The sequence below is a fragment of the Acomys russatus genome, chromosome 14 (genome assembly GCF_903995435.1).
Source record: "Acomys russatus chromosome 14, mAcoRus1.1, whole genome shotgun sequence".
NCBI lineage: Eukaryota > Metazoa > Chordata > Mammalia > Rodentia > Muridae > Acomys > Acomys russatus.
The window spans coordinates 15,344,575-15,358,159 of record NC_067150.1 but is presented as its reverse complement, the minus strand read 5'-3'; positions in this window follow the sequence as shown (position 1 = coordinate 15,358,159).

Below are 13,585 nucleotides of genomic sequence, written 5' to 3'. Positions count from 1 at the left end.
CCTGCCTCTGCCTCCCTGAATGCTGGGATTAAAGCTTCCCTCTCTTCTTGTTTTCTCTTTCATTCTTCCTTTTTTTTTTTTTTTTTGGGGGGGGGGTTGGTTTTTTTTTTGTTGTTGTTGTTTGTTTGTTTTGTTTTTGCTTTTTTTGTTTTTGTTTTTGTTTTGGTTTTGGTTTTTGGAGACAAGGTTATGTTATCTTGATGCTTTTGGACTCATTTTGTAGACCAGGATGGCCTCAAACTCACAGTCATACACTTGCCTCTGCTTCCCAAGTGCTGGAATTAAAGGCGTACGCCACCACCCCCGGCTCATTCTTCCTTTTTTAAAATTTATTTTTATTTTTATTATTTTTTAAAGAAGAGTTATTTATTTACTATGTATACAGTGTTCTGCCTGCATGTATACCTGCAGGCCAGAAGACAGCATTAGATCACATTATAGATGGTTGTGAGCCACCATGTGGTTGCTGGGAATTGAACTCAGGACCTCTGGGAGAGCAGTCAGTGCTCTTAACCTGTGAGCCATAGCTCTAGCCCCTATTTTTATTTTTTAAAAGATTTATTTATGCTGGGTGTGGTGGCACATGCCTTTAATTGCAGCACTTGGGAGGCAAAGGCAGGCAGATCGCTGTGAGTTTGAGGCCAGCCTGGTCTACAAAATAGAGTAGGCTACACAGAGAAATCCTGTCTCAAAAAAAAAAAAAAAAAAAAAAAACAAGGTTCATTTACTTATTATTATGTATACAGTGCTCTGCCTACATGTACCCCTGCAGGCCAGAAGAAGGGCATCAGATCTCATTATAGATGATTATGAGCCACCATGTTGTTGCTGGGAATTGAACTCAGGACCTCTGGAAGAGCAGCCTGTGCTGTTAATCACTGAGCCGTCTCTCCAGCCCTCAACAGTTGGCTTTTAACATGTGGCATGTGGGAGCTGGAGATCTGAACTCAGGTGTGCAAGCAGCTTACTAACCGAGCCACCTCCCCATTCCCCAGTCCTTGTTAAATTTGACACAGTTTTGCTAAGGTTCCCAGGCTGGCCTCCAGCTTACTATGTAGCCCAGGCTGGCCTCCAGCTTACTATGTAGCCCAGGCTGGCCTCCAGCTTACTATGTAGCCCAGGCTGGCCTTCAGCTTACTATGTAGCCCAGGCTGGCCTCCAGCTTACTATGTAGCCCAGGCTGGCCTCTTGGTTGTGTTGCTCCTGCATCAACCTCTGGCATAACTGAGATTACAGGCCTGTACCACCACACCCTCTGTCCACATTTTCTTTCCCATTCATCCGTCAAAGGGGCCGCAATAAATATGAAAAGAAACCTGAAGAAATATCTCTGTTGGTACAGTGCTTGTAGCTGAGTTGGTAGAGTACTTGTGGTTCAGCTGATCTAGTGCTTATAATTTATTTGGCACAATGCTTGTAGCTCTTTTGACATGGTGCTTGTAGCTCGGTTGGCACAGTGCTTATATTTCAGTTGTTAGAGTGATTGCCTAGTGGGCATGAAGCTCTGGATTCGGTGCCCAGCACTGTGTGTTGATGCAAAGTTGTTTATTCCAGAGGCAGAAGCAAGATGACCAGCCTTCATGGTGAGTTCCGGGGCAGCCTTGGCTACGACCAGCCTTCATGGTGAGTTCCGGGGCAGCCTTGGCTACATGAGACCCTAACTCAAATACACACACACACACACACACACACACACACACACACACACACACATTTATTTATTTATTTATGTATTTATTTATATCAAATGGCTCAGTGGGGAAAGGCACTTGCTACACAAACCTGACAACCTGAGTTAAGTCATCAGAACCTGCGGAGCACAGTGGCTCACACTGATATGTATGTACCTCCCCCACCTCACACACACATGTCATGTTAAACACATTTTAGGATAGGGAATAAAGACAAATAGGCATGGAAGGTCAGAGATCTTGACACAGCGATTTAATATTTGTTGCTCATGTACTCAGTGTGGGATAGCAGGGTCATATGTTAATAACACTATTTTTAGTATTTTGAGGAACCTTCCTTCTGTTTTCCATAGAAGCCCTGCTCATTTGCATTTCCCAATTTGAGAGTCCCCTTCTGCACCCTCAGCAGTTCCTTTGAGTTCTGGGCTCTTCTCCTAAGGTCTCCTACGATGCTACTTTCCTCTTGTGGTTTTGATTTGCATCTGATTGCCGACAGTGAACACACTTTCATATACAGCGTGTGTTGGCTTACCTTGTGGTTTGTATTTCATTTTGTGTATTTTTAGTTTCTTTGCTTCCTGTGTAGACCAGGTTGATCTCAAACTCACAGAGATCTGCCTGCCTCTGCCTCTCATGTGCTAGGATTGAAAGTGTGTCTCACAATACCTGGATATTTTTATTTTTATTTCTTTTATTTCTTTAAAGATTTATTTGTTTATTATGATGTATACAGGGCTGTGTCTGCATGTGCACCTGCAGGCCAGAAGAGGGCATCAGATCTCATTATAGATGGCTGTGAGCTACCATGTGGTTCCTGGGAATTGAACTCAGGACCTCTGGAAGAGCAGACAGTGCTCTTAACCACTGAGCCATCTCTGCAGCCTAATATTTTTATTATTTAAATTATGTGTGTATTTGTGATTCTTTATACACAGGAGTATAGTGGGCACAGAGGCTAGAAGAGCATGAAGGATCTCCTGAAACCAGCTACAGATGGATGCGAGCCACTGATGTGGGCGCTGGGAACCAAACTTGGATCTGATGAACTCTGGACCAGCAGTAAGCACTCCTACTCCATGAGCCATCTATTCAGCGCCAATATTTTGTGATTTAAAGGTTCTTTTAGGGGCTAAAGAGATGCTGCTAACAGCACTGGTTGCTCTTCTGGAGGGTCAGTTCCCAGCACCCACACGGTGTTCACAGTCATCTGTAACTGTAGTTCCAGGGGCGCTGGTGCCCTCTTCTGAGATCCAGGGGACCCATGAATGGAGTGCACAGACATGCAGGCAGGCAAAATATTCCTGCATCGGAAAGAAAGTAAGTCTAAATGTTTCATATAGGATTTATATTTATTTTATGTGTTTTGCCTATATGTATGTCTGTGTGAGGGGGTCAGATGCCCTGGAACTGGAGTTACAGACAGTTGTGAGCTGCCATGTGGGTGTTGGGAACTGAACCCAGGTCCTTTGGGAGAACAACTAGTGCTCTTAACCTCTGGGGTGTCTCTCCAGCCCCCCAAAATTTTGTCTGTTTGTTTTTTATTTTTGCTTTTGCTTGTTTTTGAGACAGGGTTTCTCTGTGTAGCCTTGGTTGGTTTGGATTCTCTTTGTAGACCAGGCTGACCTCAAACCTCACCCGGCTTCTTTTGAGACAGGGTCTCATATGTAGCCCTGCCTAGCATGGAACTAAGAAATCTACTTGCCTTTGCCTCTCCAGTGCTGAGGTCAAAGGTGTGGCAGGAACCCAGCCTCAGGTCTTGCTTGTGTGGCAAGCATCTTACCCTCTGTGCCTTCTCCCTGGTTCCCTAGAGTGTGAAGAAATGAACACATTAATTACTACATGTTTCAGCCGGGTGTGGTGGGGCACGCCTTTAATCTCAGCACTCGGGAAACAGAGGCAGGCGGATCGCTGTGGGTTGGAGGCCAGCTTGGTCTACAAAGTGAGTCCAGCACAGCCAAGGCTACACAGAGAAACCCTATCTCGAAAAACCAAAAAAACTAAAAATAAGCCAGGCATGGTGGCACACGCCTTTAATCCCAGCACTCGGGAGGCAGAGGCAGGGTGGATCGCTGTGAGTTCGAGGCCAGCCTGGTCTACAGAGTGAGTTTCCAGGACAGCCAAGGCTACACAGAGAAACCCTGTCTCGAAAAACAAAACTAAAAATAAAAAAATAAAAAATTACTACGTGTTTCACAGATAGGCACTTAACAACACATTTACATTTACATGTATGAACCTTGCAGTTTTATTACATGTTTATGTATGGAGATATGCAGGCCACAGCACACATGTGGAGGGCTGAAGTCACCTGTGAGAGGTGGTTCTATTCTACTGTGTGTTTCTCAGGCATGTAGCTCAACTCATCAGGCTTGTGCCCAGCCCTTTCTGTTCCTTTATTTTGACATAAGGTCTCATGTAGCCGAGGCTGGCCTTGAAGGTCTCTTCTTCCCTCTACTTCCCCATTTCTGGGATCACAGGTGTGCACTCCCAGTTCATTTTGTTGGTGGTGCTGTTGGCTTTTCTTTTTTTTTTTTTTAAATGCAGTCAAGTTGATCAAGGTTGACCTTGAATTCACAGTGATCCTCCTGCCTCAGCCTCTTACATTCTGGGATGACAGGCTAGTGTCACCATGCCCAGTCACCAGTTGATGTTTCCCATGGAGACTGGCTTGTTTGCCTGTGCTGGGGAGATCTGGCTTTTGTGTCCCACAGAGGAATGTCAAGGAGTTGGTTAATGACTTATAGGCCACCTGCTGTGCACTGCAGGGACAGCTCCACAGGAGAAGTGTGAGGGAGCAGAATGGGGATGAGGGGTCAGTGCAGTGTGGGGTGGGGGTGGGGCAGGGAGAGAGCCTTCCCTAGGTCATAACTGACAGCCACCCTATTAAGGATCTGTGTGAGGACCCCACTCCACCACCCTGGCAACAGTGGTGATGGATATTAACCAAGCGCTTCAGCTACTGTCCACTGGTTCCATTCCCAGCACACACACACACACACACACACACACACACACACACACACATACACACACACACACACCCATCCCCTGTCCATAATGAGGACTTTGACCTGAAGATAAAGTGCACACACAGCTGAAGGAAGGAACACAGCTGTAGAAGCTCAGCCAAGGTGAGGGGCTGGGGAGGGGGCCCAGCCAGGAAGAGCACGTGTTCTGCCAGTTGAAGACCCTCAGTTCAAATACCCAGCACCTACACAGAAAGCTGAGTGTAACCCAAGCACTGTGGGGGGAGGGGGAGATGAGTTGTCCCTAAGAGCTCTCTGGCAGGCCAGCCTATTGGAAACAGTGAGTTTTGTCTCAGGGGAACAGAGCAGAGAGAGCGGCAGAGGAAGCCACTCTTGTTCCCTGCTAGCCTCTGGAGGTGGGCACCGGGGAGGGTGCACGTGCAAGCTCATGTGTATATATCAGGTCACATCACACACACACACACACACACACACACAGCACACAAAGGAATAAGTAAAGCCCAGCAGGGTAGCATCCAAAGGCCAAAGGCAGGCCAGTTCCTGCGGAGGCCAGAAGAGGAATTGTAGGAGTCACCTCTTTCCTTCCACCATCTTGGCTCTGGGAGTCTAACTCGGGTCATGCTTTGGTGACAGGCACCTTTTCACAAGGGTCTAGCTTTCAACCCCTCTGTCCCTCTGTGGTCATTTAGCAAATAAGATATGAGCAACTTATTTGGGTATATGTGCACCTGTCTGCGTATAGTGCACACATGTGTGATCATGAATGTGGCGGTCAGAAGACAGCCTAGGTTACCATGCATCAAGCACTTCATGTTTGAGACACGTTCTCTCATTGGCCTGAAACTTCACCATGTGGGCTAGGCATGCCGGCCAGCACTGTCGTCATTGTCTCCCATCATGGGATTAATACACATGAGCCACTGCGCCCATCTTTTTTTCCACCCAGACAGGGTTTCTTTGTGTAGCCTTGGCTGTCCTGGACTTGCCTTGTACACCAGACTGGCCTTAAACTCACAGCGATCCACCTGCCTCCCAAGTGCTGGGATTAAAGGGGTGCACCACCACGCCTGGCTTTGCACCCATCTTATACATAGATTGAAAGATAGATGAAATTTATATGTATGAATGTTTTGCTTGCATGTATAGGTGTATGCCACGTTCATGCCTAATGCTTAAGGAGGCCAGGGGAGGACATCTGATCACCTGGAATGTTTGTGAGCCACCATGTGAGCTGGGAATTGAACCCAGGTCCTCTGGGAGAACAGCCAGTCCTCTTAACCACTAGCCATCTCTCTAGCCCCCCCACACTCAGATTTTTTTTTTTTAATTTTTATTTAATTTTAACTTATGTGCATTGGTGTGAGGGTGTCAGATCTTGGCGTTACAGACAGTTCTGAGCTGCCATGTGGGTGCTGGGAATTGAACCCGGATCCTTTGGAAGAGCAGGCGGTGCTTTTAACCAATGAGCCATCTCTCCAGCCTCCCCACACTCAGCTTTATATATCAGTTTTAGGGACTCAAACTCAGGCCTTCCTTTTTTGTGAGGTGCTTAACTGATTGAGCTGTCACCTCACCCAAACAAATTTTGACCCAATGGCCTGAAGGTTTTTTTCAAGACAGGGTTTCTCTGTGTAACCCTAGCTGACCTGGAACTTACTCTGTAGCCCAGTCTGGTCTTGAACTCACAGAGTCCTATCTGCCTTTGCCTCCCAAGTGCTGGAATTAAAGGCATGCACCATCCACCACTATCTAGCCTGTCCCGAAGTCTTACAGACACAGTGACAAACCCAAGAGGCTGCCACTTGTTGGCTGGGGGGCCTCTGAAAAAGTGGTAGGCTAGGGGTTCTGGTTGTTTCGTCTATTTTTCTTTTCTTTTCTTTTTTTTTTTTTTTTTTTTTTTTTGGTGTGTGTGTGTGTGTGTGTTGGGGGAGTTTGCATGCCTGTGGAGGTTATTTTCTTTGGCTTTTTTTTTTTTTTTAATTTTAGTTTTTCGAATAGGGTTTCTCTGTGTTGTCTTGGCTGTCCTGGACTCACTTTGTAGACCAGGCTGGCCTCAGACTCACAGACATCCACCTGCCTCTGCCTCCAGGTGTGTACCACCTCACCCGGCTTAATGTTCATGGCTTTTTGGTTTTTGTGGGGTTTTGTTTTGTTTTGTTCTTTTGAGACAGGGTATAGCCTTAGCTGTCCTGGACTCCCATTGTAGACCAGGCTGGCCTTGAATTCACAGTGATCCACCTGCTTCTTCCTCCCTGCTGTCCATGGTTTTTTAACCTTATACCTCGAGGCAGGCTCTGTCAATCACAACCAGAGTTCCTTGATGTGGTTAGTCTCCCTAGCCAGCTTGCCTGGGATTCCTGCCTCTGCTTTCTGAGGTCTCTATGCCCACTTCACAGTTGTGGGTTCCTGGGGATCCAAACACGGGTCCTCAGTTTTGCTTGGCAAGTGCTTTACCCACTGAGCCATCTTTCCAGCATCTGGTGTCCTAATCTCTAAAAGGTCCACTCACAAGGCCTGCCCTACTGAGCCTCTCTCTACCCTCTCTCCTCATCCTGAACCTCTCTGCCCCTCAGGGAGTCTGTGGATTCTCCTGCAGCCCCAGGGCCCTGCCTTCCCCTCCTCCTACCCTCTAGCTCCAGCATTCAGTGCTGAAGCCATGCCCACCTCTGCCACTAACTCTTCAACCTTAGCATTTGCACTGGTCTTGAGCTCTTTCCACCTGGATCAGGTCCACTCTTAAGTGCCCTAATGGCTGGCACCTGGCCATCTTGCCTGAATGGCTTTCCCCTTCCTGCCGCAGCTCTTACTGTGGTCCATGCTTAACGGGTTTTTGTTTTCGCTTTAACCAATGATGTTAACTAAAGAATCCTTCTTTAGTTGATCTGATTTTTAAAATATAAGATAGACTTTGTTTTGTTTTGTTTTGTTTTTCCTTTTTCCTTTCAGACAGTGGCTCTCTATTCCTGACTGTTCTGGAACTCTCTATGAAGACCAGGCTGCCCTACAACTCACAGAGGTTCTCTCTCTCTCCTACCTCTACCTCCTGAGTGGTGGTACTAGAGGTGTGTGCCACCACAGCCAGCCTAGACTTACATTACTTTGTTTATTTGTTTGTTTTTCAAGACAGGGTTTCTCTGTGTAGCCCTGGCTGTCTTGGAACTCCCATTGTAGATCAGGCTGGCCTACACTTGCCTCTGCCTCCTGAGTGCTGGGATTAAAGGTATGCACCACCACCACCGGCAGCTCTGCATTAACTTTTTAAACATGTATTTATTATTTAGTGTGTGTATTACGTGTCGTGTGTTCATGTGGAGGTCAGAGATCAATTGTGGAAACTGGTACTCAGGTTGCCAGACTTGGTGGTAAGCGTGTTTACCCACTGAGCCATCTACATAGTGAGTTCTAGGTCAGCTAGGAATAAAAATAAAAATTAAAAATTAAAACCAAGCTGTAAACAGGGGCTGAGGAGATGGCTCTGTAGTAAACGTCTGGCCCACACGCATGAGAACTGAGTTTGGATTCACAGAACCCAGGTAAAAAGCTGGGGTGGCAGCGCATGCGTGGTTGGAGCCGATGTTGGTAAAGGTGCAGGCAGGAGGATGCCTGGGACTCACTGGCCAGCTAGCCTAGCAAATAAACAGACAAGCAGGAGGTGGTGGTAGAGAGACCTCCAAGGTTGACCTCTTTGGTCCAAGCCTGGTTGAGGGGAAGCAAGTTATAGGCAGTGGCAACCAGACCTGTCCTGTGTGAAAGGCTCAAGTGCAGGTGACCTCTGTTCCTGTTGGTGTGGAACCAGAACCAAAGTGTCTGTCTGTGCTGGCTATAGGCATCACAGCAACTTAGGGGTTCTAACAGGAAACTGGAGGGACCTCCAGCATCTGGCCTCTTCCAGCTCCCTGTATCCCTTCATTAAAACCAGAGATCAGAGTTGAGAAACCAGGGAGTCAGTGACTAGGTAGGAGGTAAGCGTCTGAGGGGAGACAATTTGGGCTAAAAGCTCCCCTCCCCCACCAACCACAGGGAACACCTGCTGTGGGTTTCTTCTGGGCTCTGTGGGTGACTTGTCAAACCTGGGGAGGAGGAGCCTCCCTCAGGCCCAGGAGTTGAAGCGGCTTATTTGCATAATCATTTCCATTGGCTGCGGTTGTCTGAGCAACTGGCGAGGCATAGAGGGGCATTTGGCTTTGAGGTTTTGGGAAACCAGGTGTCTGCACAGTCAGACCTTCCAGATGATGCGGTGGGTAAAAGTGCTGGCCTCCAAGCCTGGTGACCCACCTGTGAAAGGAGAGAACTGACTCCAGAAAGTTGTTCTGTGGTATAAGTGCCTACACACCTACATAAACACACACACACACACACACACACACACACACACACACACACACACACACACACAAATTAAATGTAGCTAGGCGCAGTGGTGGATGCCTGTAATCCCAGCACTCTGGGAGTCAGAGGCAGGCTGGATCTCAGAGTTCAAGGCCAGCCTGGTCTACAAAGCAAGTCCAGGACAGCCAAGGCTATAGAGAGAAGGCCTGTCTCAGAAAACAAAAACAAAATAATAGTTTAAGATGCATTATTATTTTTTTTTTTTTCGAGACAGGGTTTCTCTGTGTAACCTTGACTGTCCTGAACTTGCTTTGTAGACCAGGTTGGCCTCAAACTCACAGCAAGCCTCCTGCCTCTGCCTCCCAAGTGCTGGGGTTAAAGGCCTGCATTAACTTTTTTTTGAGACAGGATCTGGAACTCACTTATATAACTGTAGTCTATTCTGGCCTCGAACTCACAGAGATCTGCCTGCCTCTGTCTCCCAAGTGCTGGGATTAAAGGGGTGCACCACATGCCTAGCTTCTGCTCCCCCCTCAACCCCCAACTTTCAATTTTGGAGACAGGGTGTGAACTTGAATTCTGTAAGTAGCTCAGGCTGGGCTCAAACCCACAATTCTTCTCCCTTACCCTCCTTGGTGCTGGGATCACAGCGAGCTAGCCATTGTCAGCTCTGTTGTGTTTGTGTGTGTGTGTGTGTGTGTGTGTGTGGATGGTGGGGACTTACTGGGAACCAGGCCTCTGCTCCCTCCACTGTCCCAGCCTCCCCGGGATGGAACACCAAATCCCACCCTTCCCAGGCTCCCAGGGCCAAGAACACATCTGGTGCAGACGTGGCAGACTCATCTCCACCCGGACCCTCCCCTTCATCCATCTTTAGTTGGAACTAGGCACCAAGCCCGCGGAGGCTGAGAGAGACGTCTTCTGCTCTGTAGCTGCCAAGAGTAACATCTGGAAGGTTTCTTTGCAGCCCCGGGCCTCTCTTCCAGGCTGGGGCTGGGATGACCAAGTACAGACTCATCTCCATCCAGTTCCTCCCACCGAAAAAAACAGAAAGCAGGGGTGGGAGGGCTGTGGAGGCCCACTGAGGATGGAAAACAGACGTGGGCCTCCTGACCTGGAGGAGTTTGAGATATCTGAGCTTTCGGATGGGACCTTGGAAGTCAAAGGGCTCCCCAGCACTTGCTATATTAGTAACTTTACAGGGCTGGGGAGAAACCCTGACAAAAGCAGCTTGAGAAAGAAGGGTGTATTTTGGCTCCCAGGTCAAGGGGGTGGGGGTGGTGGTGCCTAGGCATGGTGGCAGGGGCTGCTGTGGTGGCCACAGTCAGGAAGCAAAAACCGAAGCCAGTGCTGAGCTTGCTGTGTTTTCAGTCAGTTCAGGATCTCAGCCAAAGGGTGGTGACACTGACATTTAGGTTGGGTCTTCCCACCTCACCTTAAACCAGTCTGGAAACCTCACAGCCAAGCCCAGAGGTTTGTCTCCTATGAGATTGTAGGTCCTGTCAAACTGACAATCAAAAGTAACCCCTAGCTGGGCAGCAGTGGCGCATGCCTTTAATCTCAGCACCAGGAACCAGATGCCAGCCCATCTCCAGGAGTTCAAGGCCAGCTTGGTCTACAAACATTTCTGTAGGAGTTCCCTCTGCAATTGGAACAGTCCGTTGTTGGGACAATCTTTTTGCGCACTGTGAAAGGTTGCCTTTGTGTTATCCAAATGCTGATTTCCGTACCAACAGAGAGCTTTGGTATTAATGAACCATAACCTGTCTCAGTGTTATGTTTTGGTTTTGTTGGGGTTTTTTGTTTAGTTTTGCTTTTTTTGAGACAGGGTTTCTCTGTGTAGCTTTGGTTGGTCTGGATTCTCTGTTGACCAGGCTAGCCTGGAAGTCATAGAGATCTACCTGCCTCTGCCTCTCTGCTGGGATTAAAGGCGTGCACCACCATGCCTGGCTCTCAGTGGTTTTTTTGTTTTTGTTTTCATTTTTTTGTTTTTTCGAGACAGGGTTTCTCTGTGTAGCCTTGGCTGTACTGGACTCACTTTGTAGACCAAGCTGGCCTCAAACTCACAGCAATCCGCCTGCTTCTGCCTCCTGAGTGCTGGGATTAAAGGCGTGTGCCACCAAGCCCAGCTGTCTCAGTGTTTTGTAAGTACACTTCTCTCACCTTCTGATTGGTTTAATAAAGAGTTGACGGCCTATAGCTAGGCAAGAGAGGAAAGGCGGGACTTCTGGGCAGAGATAAGAACCGTGGGAAGGGGCCGGGCGTGGTGGCGCATGCCTTTAATCCCAGCACTCGGGAGGCAGAGGCAGGCGGATCGCTGTGAGTTCGAAGCCAGCCTGGTCTACAAAGTGAGTCCAGGATGGCCAAGGCTACACGGAGAAACCCTGTCTCGAAAAACCAAAAAAAAAAAAAAAAAAAAGAACCGTGGGAAGAGTCAGGCTTGGGAGCCAGACAGAGGGACTGAGGAACAGGAAGGGGCTACATGGCAAATGTGGGCTAGAGTAAATGGCTTTGTAAAAAATTCTTTCCTTTCTCTCTCTCTCTGTCTCTCTCTCTCTCTCTCTTTCAGACAGGGTTTTTTCTGTGTATCCCTGGCTGTCCTGGACTTACTCTGTAGACCAGGTTAGCCTCGGATTCACAGAGATCCACCTGCCTCAGCTCTCTAAGTGTTGGGATTACAGGCGTGCGCCACCTTGTCTGACATGGTCCTGAACGTTAACCACTACTCTCCTGTTACAATCTATGGAGACAGAGATAGGAGCCACCAAAAGAGGCCAGGGTGGGAAACGGGGTGAACTGGGGGACAGCCAGCTAGCCAGGGATGCTGAGTTGAAGAGAGCCTGGTGGCTCTTTGAATCCAGCACCTCTGTGTAACCCAGTGTACAAATGACCTTGGGAAGAGCGACTTTTATTTCAGTTCAAGGGACCAAACTTAGGGCCTTATTCATTTGATGTAAATGCTCTTCCATACAGGAAAGGGCATTCATTCTGGCACATGATCTGGTTCAAGGCCAACCCCTACATGAGACAGGGTTTCTGTGTGTAGCCTTGACTGTCCTGGACTCACTTTGTAGACCAGGCTGGCCTCGAACTCACAGTGATCCACCTGCCTCTGCCTCCTGAGTGCTGGGTGCTGGGATTAAAGGTGTGCACCACCACACCCGGTTCTAGAGTTATTTTATTTTATGAGTACATGCCTGCACGTCTGTATGCGCACCACATGTGTGCCTGGTTCCCACATAGGCCAGAAGACGGCATCAAAAACCTGAAGTTACAGATGAATCTAGGTCTTCAGCAAAATCAAAATTTGCGTGTTTGTCTCTGTGTGTGTGTTTATGCCAGTGTGTGTTGGTTGTAATAATTTCTGTCCTTCCACTATCAGGTGGTCTGACTAGGCAGCAAACTCCATACTTGCTGAACCATCTTGGCAGCCCTTATTGTTTAATTTTTTTGGAGACAGGATCTCACTACGTAGCTAGGCTGAGAGCACTTCACACTCACCCTTCCTCAGCCTCCCTAGGGTTGGGGTTGCAGTGATGGAGTTCTAGGACATAGGGACTCGTCATGAAGAGACCTGACTTAACTCTGCTTTACTAGTTGCTCTTTATGCTCCTTCATTTTTTCCCTGCCTTCATGTGGCAGATGAATCCCAGGAGTTAACATAAGCCAGGCTTTCCACTTTACAGCTGAGTCATGCCCCAGCCCCTTAGTTGGGGGTTCTAGGTATGGCCTCTACCCATGAGCCACCTTCCCAGGTGTCCCGATACCACAGCCCCCCCCCTCACCCTCCACTCCCAACCGCCCAACTCTTCCCCCCACTCATCCCCCCTCCCACATTGCTGCTCCCCCAGGTTCTCGCTGGAGAATTCTGGGCATAAGTTCTACTGTTGAGCTGTTTCCTGTTTCTCTCTTTTTATAAAGTCACTCAAATTCAGGCTGGGGACTCTACCCTGATGTTTCTAATCCTAGTCACCACCCACAGGTCCCACCTGTGGCCACCGCAGTAGGATTAAGTGTCAACTCTTTTGACGCATTCCCCAAAACTTTAACAATGAACCCTTGAAAGATTCAGTCAAACATACTCAAACAACAGAATTCAAAACTTCACTTTATAAATTATTATCGCCCCCCCCACCAGAGAGAGAGAGAGAGAGAGAAGAGAGAGAAAGAGAAGAGAGAGGAGAGAGAGAGAGAGAGAGAGAGAGAGAGCGAGGAGAGAGAGAGGAGAGAGAGAGAGAGAGAGAGAGAGAGAGAGAGAGAGAGAGGAGAGAGAGAGAGAGAGAGAGAGAGAGAGAGAGATTGTGTCTTGGGCAGACGCATGCCTGCCACAGTACACATGTGGCTTTATGGCCAGCTCGTGGGGGCTCGTCTTGGTTTTGGGGATGGACTCAAGTTGTCAGGCTTGAGGTAAGCGCCTCTACCTGCTAAGCCACGTTGCTAGCTCATAGCTCAGTATCTTTTTTGTTGTTGTTCTTTTTGTTTTTTGAGACAGGGTTTCTCTGTGTAGCCTTGGCTGTCCTGGAACTCACTCTGTAGACCAGGCTGGACTCGAACTCACAGAGGTCCGCCTGCCTCTGC